This window comes from Sciurus vulgaris (genome assembly GCF_902686455.1).
Source record: "Sciurus vulgaris genome assembly, chromosome: 4".
NCBI lineage: Eukaryota > Metazoa > Chordata > Mammalia > Rodentia > Sciuridae > Sciurus > Sciurus vulgaris.
In genome coordinates, this window is record NC_136464.1 from 30,746,557 (window position 1) to 30,756,153 (window position 9,597).

Here is a 9,597-nt window from a genome sequence, read left to right on the forward strand (position 1 = left end):
GCAAAGTCCTTCTTCTTGTCCCAGACACAGGCCTCAGCAGCATTTTCAACACCTAGTCTTTGCTGGTCTGCTCTCAGCTCTTGGCACTGAGCTGGATTGGCCTGCTAGAGGGGCCAGACCCTCAGCTAACTAGGACAAATCTGACCATAAAAAAGAAAGCACCCACTCCTCACGGCTGTGGTTCTAAACCACGGTGTGCATGAGAATCTGTCCTATGGGGAGTCTGTTAGAACTCAGCTGCTAGACCACGTCAGAGTTTCTGATTCAGGAGGTCTCGGGTGGGACCCGATAACGGGCATTTCCAGAAAAACTTCCAGCAATGCTGAAGCTGCCAATATAGAAAAACACGTTCTGAGAACCACTGACGTACAGGGCTTGGAAGTGGCTCCTGCCACCTAAATTTGGGGTGATAAAAGCCTGGAGCAAACCCCTAGTTCCCTCGTATTCACTTCCTAATCTTGTCATTACCCTCTCTGCAGTTGGTTTTATGCAGCTGACAGAGGAGTCACCCTGCCCAGTTCCCCTGAGGCTAGGACTGGGCCATCTGGTTGCTCAGCTGAGGGAGGGTGGACAGTTTCTTGGGGCGGCAACAGCAATGTTTTGGGGGACCACTGGCATCAGAATCACCAAAGTCTGTTCCCTCTGTTTCAGAGCTGTGTCCTGTGCAGAGCCAGACTTGAGAATCTGACGAAAGCAGCGGGTTCCTCTCCCTATTAAACAATAGAGACAGACAATTTCAGGGAACATCCCAGGTACCCCAAAGCCCAGGTTCTCATTTAGGAAGCCTGCTTTAACTCAGATCTCCTGGGACCTTAAAAATACAGATGCCCGGAGCCCCATTGCAAAGATTCTGATACAATGGGCCTGGGGTAGGACTGAGGCATGGGTCTGTTTGAAAGTACAACCAGGTTGAAGACCACTGCAACTTGCCTCCTTACCTTGACCTCTAGCCCTTCCTCCCTTTTCCACACTGCCTGGAGTGATTCGGATTAAGGACCTCCTTGCCACCTGGGCACCAGGCCAGGCCTGAGCCACTGTTGCCCATCATGATGACTGTGGGTGGGTGGAGTGCTTGGTGTCTGTCCAGGGTCACCTCTCCTCGATTCTCATCCTCACAAGGGTTTACGGCTGATCTCTAGACCGTAGCCTGTGTCCTCTCAGAAAGGGCATCTGGAGCAGCCAACCCAATCCTTCCCACCTGGGAACAGCTGTATGCCCCATTAACTGAGGCGCTCCTTCCCACTTAGGTTCAGATTAGTAGAGAAGGAGCTGCTCTTCTGTTCTGTCTTCAGAAACAATTAAGATGAGAAAGGATCTCAAGCATCCACTTGGAAAGGTCTGCTTCAGCCCAGGGCATTGACACACGTATGAGAACCACAGTGGCAGCGGCAGCATCTCAGGAAGGTGCTTTAAGATTTCGGAACGAGAAACACTATGATCAATACCAGGAGACAGCAGAGGCGATTGCAATTGATTAAGTGAGGCCTTAAATAGAATGATCACAGTCTAATTATCGCTCATCACTGATTCAAGGCATCCTCTAAAGTTATTAAAAAAAAAAAAAAAACAAACTCTGGCCCTCCCTGGTCTTTCTGAGGAGCAGAGTGGGAAGCAAGAACAGGTGCAAGATCACACCAGGGCAAGAACAGGCTCTCTTGTCCCTTGATGGACAGCTGTTGTTTTGACTGGTGTCCTTGTTCCTCTTTTTGGTCCCTGCACCTCACTTTCCCCGTGAGGACCCCCCTTATTCCATGGTGTCTTGAGGACTGTCAGTGTCCTTGTCCCGCTTTCAGCCCCCTCGCCCCTGAGCCTGGCCCAGTCAGACCTTCCAGGCTGGGAGTTTGATCTGAGTGGGACGAGCTGAGGCACTTCACCAGCACAGCCTGACTCCCTCACTTCCTTTTCGTTCTGCTAATAACCAGGTCTCCTGCGCTTTGGCCTGCCTTTACCAGTCACTTATTCGGCTTTTCCTATATCCTTCCAGTAGATTTCTTTTTTCTATTAAACCAAAGCTGGTGACCATTGTTTCTAAACAAGACAAGCTAACTGATCCATGTCACTACAAAGGCTCCCAATAGGAAGAATCTGAGGGATGCTGGGTATTAAGGCTGTATCCTGTGTCTCTGGGCAAGGCTGGACCCAGAAACTAAGCCACTTCAGGGCTAGGCAGAAGGGCCATGAGGGCCAAGGCAAACTTGAGCGGATAAAAAGACTTCAGAGATGGCCAGGTTCCAGGTGCATCATGAGGTCAGCAGAGGACAGACCACAGGAGACCCCTCCCCTGCAACGAGAGGTCATAGCAATGGGGTGGCTGTTCGTTGGGGAACTGGAGCCTCTCACAGCACAAGATTTCCTCTGTGGTGTTGTCCTAGTTTCCCAGGGCTGTCACAAGAAATTACTACAAACTGGGTGGCTTCGAACAACAGAAACGTATTCTCTCATAGACTGGAGGTCAGAGGTCCAAAATCAAGGTTTCAGCAGAGTTACATTCCATCTGAAGGCTCCAAGGAAGAATCCTTCCTTATTTCGTCCAGCTTTTGGCAACTCTAGGGGGTTCTTTATATATATATATTTCTTTTAAAGTACTGGGTATTGAACCCAGGGTGCTTAACTGCTGAGCCACATCCCCAGCCCTTTTTATTTTTCATTTTGAGAAAGGGTCTTGTTAAGTTGCTGAGGCTGGCCTTGAACTTGCAATCCTCCTGCCTCAGCCTCCTGGGATTACAGGTGTGCATCACTGTGCTCATCTAGCAGTTCTTAATCTTACAGGCAGCATTACCTCGATCTCCCGTCTATCTTCACATGGGCTCCTCCCTTGTGTCCATGTGTCTTAATCTCTCCCTCCTTTGTTTTTATAAAAGACACTAATCGCTGGATTAGAGCCCATCCTAAATACAAAATGAACTCATCTCAAGATCCTTCACTGAATTGCTTTTCTCCCTTCCTTGTGTCACCCTTCTTGGTCTTTTACTCCGGCTTCCTGGGATGGCCTCCATGTGGACAGTTTTCACCCTCCTCCTTGTCCTGGGCCCTGCCTTCCAACTAATCTCATTGATACCGGAAGTGGTCCTAGACAGCACACCTCAGGATGGGACTATGGAACTGGATTATTTACATTTGCTGGGTACATGAGTAAATCGTGGATCTCTCTGGAAGCATTTTAAGAGGCCCTCATCCCCTGGAGCCATATGAAAGACTGCTGAAAATTAATCACAGGATTTAATCACAAGGGTGGCTGCAGAGTTTCAATAGATTTCTTATGCTGAAGTCCAGACCCTGAGAGGGAAGGAGTGGATTCTAAGAGCTGAGATGGGGCATATAGGTGGATGTGCCTGGTTCACCTGAACCCTCTGTACTGGCATAAGCATCCCCTGCCCCTTAGCAGGAAGGAGAACTTTCCTTGGTGGTGATCCTGCCCATGAAATGGATGGCTCTCCACACCCTCAGCTGAGAGACTTGTCCTCATCAAGATCTGAACCACCAAGTCAAAAAGAGAGAAGATACCGTCTACCAATATTAAGAATGAAACAAGGCATACATATAACAAAATTATGTCATGTGTGGAATTCTTATGCTGAAAACTACAGATCACAGATTAAACACATCAGGAAATATCAAAATAAATGAAGAACTATACTTCATTTGTGCGTCGAGGGCCCGATTTTCTTAAAAAGGCATCTGATCTATTAATTCAGTGGAATCCCATTTAAGATCCCAGCAGGCTTATTTTTTGTAGAAATTAACAAGCTGATTACAAAACGTGTGTGGAAATACAATAAACAAAGCAGTTTTGAAAAAGAGCCAAGTTGGGGGACTCACATTATGTGATGTAGGACTTAACGTAAACCTCTGAAGCTAAGTGATATTGGTGGAAAGATGGACCATGGGCCTGCGGAGCAGAACAGAGTGCAGGTGGCACTTGGTAGCACAGTGGGAAGATTCCCTCACTCCTGGTCCCTTGGCTGCTGCTGCTTCTTCTTTTTCTTCTCCTCCTCCTCCTCCTTCTTCTTCTTCTTCTTCTTCTTCTTCTTCTTCTTCTTTTGGAGGTGGACATGAACCATAAAGACTTGAAAAGTTTGTCCAAGAAGCTTCCTAGATAATGAACATCAATGGCAGAGAAGGGAGGGTGCAAAGTGGCAGTGGAAGATTGGGGAAGGTGCTACAATCTAATCACAGTGCATAGATTATTTATGGGTACATGTTGATCATCCCCTGAAAACTTGTAGGTCAACCTTGGTGAGGACCCAATTAGGGGTGGGGCATGGTGCTGGAAGTGCTATTGGAATAACAAAGAAACCCAGAAAGTATGGCCATTATCATTCATGTGACCCCAGCAGCACCCTTAGAATCTGGGAAACTTGGGTTATATTTTCTTTTTTAGATCTCAATGTGGTTACATAATTAATAGGTACCCAGTAAATATCTGTTGTATGAATAAATAAATGAAGGACCTCACCTATACAAACAGAAGACACCAGCTTCTGTGATTAATATTTTTCATATAATGACATGAGTATAATTCACAACCAAGATGAGGACAGGAGCTGAGTCTTTCCCTCCATGTGTCCCCACAGTGCCTAGCAAAGTGCTGTCTTCACAAGTGTGATGGACCCCTGCCCAGGACTGAGTGCAGGACAATACCCACCTTGCATGAGGCACATTCACCCAATAGCTCTGATTTATAAATCCTTGCCAAAGGCATTTCATGAAGTTCCCATCACACCACCTGACCACAGTGACAGTAATTCAAAGAGGGCTGGTGGGCAGAAGCTTATGCTCATTAATTGGTAATGAAGGAAGAAAATTATTTCCCCTCAGAAGTGAAGTTTCTTCTGATATGTTTGTGGAATTCCTTCTCTCCCACCTTGTTTACTAGCACTCAATGCTAAAAGGAGACGTGGTTTATCTACATTTTTTTTTTCTGGATAATTCTGGCAACACATTAGAGGTCAAGTTGTCTTGAGAAAAGTGGTTTTCAGTTAATGGCTAGGAAATGAAGGTTTTCTTGTCCTTTCTTGGGCAGTTTCCTTTTATGAAAATAATCAACAACCTTGAAGCTATTTAACTCTTCTTTGGCCATCGGGATATCCACTATGGTGGAGACTAAGAATTATTCCTGCAACTCTGGGTCACCTGGGAGTTAGAAAAACAAGGATCAACTCCGAGGGAAAAGGGGAGCATTTGGAACAGGCCCAGGTATCTTCTGCCTGAGCAGAGCTGGTGGGCATCAATGGCACCTGTTGGCCAACTGGTCTTTAGGATGCGCTCAGAGTTTAGCCCAATGTTCACAACAGTATTAATAACTATGGTGTTGAACAGATGTTGAATTTCCCATCATTCAGGAAGACACTGCTAGAGTCCAGACCTCCCATTCCTGGCCCAGGAAAGTTGGGGCCCCCTGAGGACAATAATGAGGACTTCCCACCACCACATGACAGACTCGTTGGGAACATGGAGGTCCTTGTAGAACTCCAAGTAGGACAGAAGATATGGCCCACCCTCCCCATCATGAAGAGACTGAAATCCATTTGGGGATAACTGGGATGTAGAAGGCTGTGATTCCCAAAGACTCAGCCCATTATATATGGAGGAGGCCTCCCAGAATTTAAGAGGACCCCCAAGAGGGCTGAGCCTACCAGACAGTTCTGGGACTCCTAGGAAAATGGCATCCACAGGGCTCTAGATTCTGTCAGAGCAAACATTTTCCAAGGGTGTGACCTAGAGAAGCAGTTCTCCAATGTCAGCAGGCATTTGACTTGTTCAAACACGGATGCTGGGCCCTATCCCCAGAGTTTCTGATTTAGTGGGTCTGGGGTGGATCCAGGTAATTGGTATTTCTAACACACCCCAGGTGATGCTGATGTTGCTGGTCCAGGACCACACTCAGAGAACAGCTGGACTAGAATGTGAGATTGCCAGGTGTGCCTCCTGCTCTGTCTAGTACTGTCTGAACAGGCCCATAGACTCAGTCCTGGCTTCTGGTGGGGCTTGTCTCTCTCCCTTCACCCTCTGTCCTGACTCCTGGTTTGGTCTTGAATTATCCTTTGATGCCAATGGCTCCACATCTCTCTCTAGACCTCTGGTCTTGGCTCAACTCCTGCTTGACCCAGTGGTCTCCTTGACATCTGGTCCTGGCAGGTTCTCCCCAACCCCCCTGGCAAGCCAGGTCATGGAAATTCCCTACCCAAACGGCTCATTGCTGCCCCCTCCTGGTTCCTGGAGACCGAATAGGGACTGGACTCAGAAATTAACTCTGGAATCTCAGTTCCAACCTTCAAACAATCTTACATTCTAGCTGTGAAGATGAAACTAATTCCTCACAAAGAATCTTTAAAATGTTTGCAAAAGTCTAGACCAACAGACTCCAATGCAAGAGGATATAAAACTGAAGACAGTTAAGATTAGATGTGGCTCTCCTTAATCAATAGCTCTGAAACTAAACTCCTATTTCCCACTGAATACCTCAATTAATTCCAGAAGTAATTCACACTTGATCCAGTGCTGGGAGTGAGCGACTCCTAACACTTAAGTGTTCTATTTGGCTCTGCTCCCAGTCAATGATTTTCCCACAGGGGCTGAGAAAAAACAAGACCCTGGACCAGGAGAGATGTTATGTAGGCTTTGAAGTTCCCAGGCTAGCCCACTAAGGCCTGTTGACCTCATCTACCATGAGAGAATGGAAGAAGCAACGCAATTACTATCATTGTTGCTGTAAAAGACCCAGGAAAACATCGTGGAATAAGAAATGTCTTTTAATTTAAGTTGTCTGGTGCTGCTTGAGGAAAAAAGGGTTCAATTACTGGTCTGTGAGGTCAGCGTAGGCTTTCCTGTGGTCCTAAAGGGACTTCAGGGGCTTTTAGGCTATGGTATTTTGTTTGGTCTCATTTCTCAACAGAACTTATGACTTTAATTTACCTGAACAGAAGCACGTCCAGGCACTATTCCTGTGTTTATCTGCTGAGACAGAGAATTGGGGTTGCAGGTGACACTGGGCGGGGACAGGGAGGAGAGAGACATTACTCAGGGAACTGGAGAGAAACTAGAATTTAAGGAGGATGTGCGGCTAAGATGGAGGAGGGGATGAAAGGAGGAGGGTAGGTGAATGGGAGCAGAGGTGGGAAGGGGTTTGGAGAGAGAGGAGGAATTGAGGATGACGGTGACAGCAGTGACAGTGACAGCAATCTTTCTCACATGAGGAGTTAAATATGATAAACGGGGGGTGGGGAGATAAGGAAATGAGAGCATATATCTTCCTGAGGGGACAGAGAAGGGTCCTGCAGAAGAGATGAGCATTGCGTTGTTGGTGACAAATCAAACTGAAAGTCCAAACATCTGTGAGAAATCCCGGCATCTGTGCTGGGAATCCCGGATGTGGAGGCGGAATGGGGTGGGGGAACCTGGGTCCTGTTCCCTGCCTTCAGCAGCTGGTCCCTCCTGGTGCCTCTCACCAGGCTCCCCCACTCCCAGCCACCAAAGAAACCATGTGAGGAGTTCAATCCCAGACCCTGCGTTCCACATGGAGCTCCAAGGGGTGCATAGTTCTGAAATCTGACCTGAGATTTCCGGGGTTTTCGGAAGTGTATTTGTCACAGTAGGAAGGTAGACCACACTTTATTTACTAGAGTTCGACTTCATGACTTTTAAATGCTTAGACACATGCATGGCATGAAGCTTCCTCTGACTCTTGACCTGAGCCCTACAAATGTTGGTGTAAATCTGCCCAACTCCACATCATATCAAGTTCTGGATATTTTTTTAAAACTTTCCAGAGGAAGAGGAAAGAAGGTAACATTCCATGTCACAAAGCAAAACTTCCTAAAATTTCTATTTAACCACCTCTGCTCTACCCCCAATTTCCTCCCCTTCCTACAGCCAACTCCTCTCTCCTTTCTTACCCAGGAACCATCTTGCGGATCAGCTGGCCTCCCCTGCCCTGCTAGGTCTTCCCTCCTCTCTCCAACATCCCACCACCTCTTCAAATCCCCTCAGCTCCTACCCCTCTGGAAGAAAGCCCTGTGCCTAGATCCAGATTCAGATCCTAGCAAAGGAAAAGTCAAGATGGCTTGTGTTCCCTGACTTGCCTGACTTCTGTCATCATCCCCCCTTTCCCTCATAGCTGCATGTGTCTGAGCCACCTCTCCCACAGTGGGGTGGACTCCTTCAGGGCAGAGACAGTGTCTGGTTCAGCTCTGTGACTCCTCCAGCACCTTCTAGTTGGAGAGTAAAGAACTTTCATGGAAGACCCACGTGGGAGCTGGAATCTGAGTTGGGGCAGGATAGAGGGAAGTCAGAGGGGGAAAGGATCTCTAGTAGAGGCAACAGTGGATCCCTGCATCCTGTGGGCAGGAGTGCGCTATTGACATAACAACACCAGGAAGACCCTGCAGGGTCTAATGAAGTCAGGCACAGAAAGTGCAGGGAAGAAAGGAAAGCAGTTTCAAGGCCATTGTCATAGTTCTGGTGGGAGGCACTGGACATCAGAGGGGCAGGGACATTAAGGCAGGACAACAGCTGTAAGAGGCAGTACCCAGCTTGGTAAGACTGAGGTCACACAGTCAGAGCTAGAACTTGACTCCCCCAGAGCCCAAGCCATACAATTTCCTCTGTACTGAACCTCAAAGGAGGGAAGTCTTGAAGGCTACAGAGGAAGAAGTCTGCCTGATGGGCACAGGCTGTTCTCCCTGGTCCTCCACAGGAGAGGATCCTGTAGGATGTTCTAGTCTTAACACTTGCAAGGACAACACAGTCCTCATTTTGGGCAGGGGGCGTGTTGAGCATCCTGCGGCCACGAGAATCATGTTAGCTCTTCTCCCTGGGAGGGGCTGAATAGACCGTGGTGCTCACTGCCCAGGTCTCTGGTGACCAGTTGAGGGCTGAAGGGAGTGGCGATAATTCCTGATACTGGTACAGAGTGCCACAGCTTCCAAAGCAAAGCGTTATTTCCTACCATCCTGCCTTGCCACTTGCCTACCCAGAATCAGATGCATCCTTCCAGGCACCAGACACTTCTTCCACTCTTCCTTCCTCTGTCCCCTTGCAACCTGGGCCTCTACTGCAGTTTCCCACTTGCCACCCTCTGCAGGTAACAGCTGCGTGACTTTGGTTGTGTTGCTCAATCTTTCTATGCCCATTTTATCATGTGTGGTAAAAGTGATGAAGGTACCATGCACAGCATCTTTGAGAGGATTAAGTGAAAGGGTACAGAGAGCACCTGCTCCACACTGCCCAGCCCTTAGGATGCCATTGATGCCTTCTCTTGCTGATTAATGATGAGTGCAAATCCCCTACTACTCAGCAAATTCCCCAAGGACAGGGTAGGGTCTTATCTAGCTTGTTTGGGTCTGCCCCAGGACCAGCTCAGGGACCAGTGCACTCTAGGCCCATTTGTTCATTCCACGAGTGCGTATTGAGCACTTGCTATGTGCCAGACTTGTGAGCAAATCTGAGTTTAGGGTTAATAAGAAGGTTGAGGAGCCCCCTTTATATCCGTACAAACCTGTATATAAAAAGAGGTCTAGGGTGCTAGGCTGGCCTGGCACAAAGGAGCAAACAGTGGACGGGATCAAATTAAAGCCAGCTGACATGAACTGAGTTGTC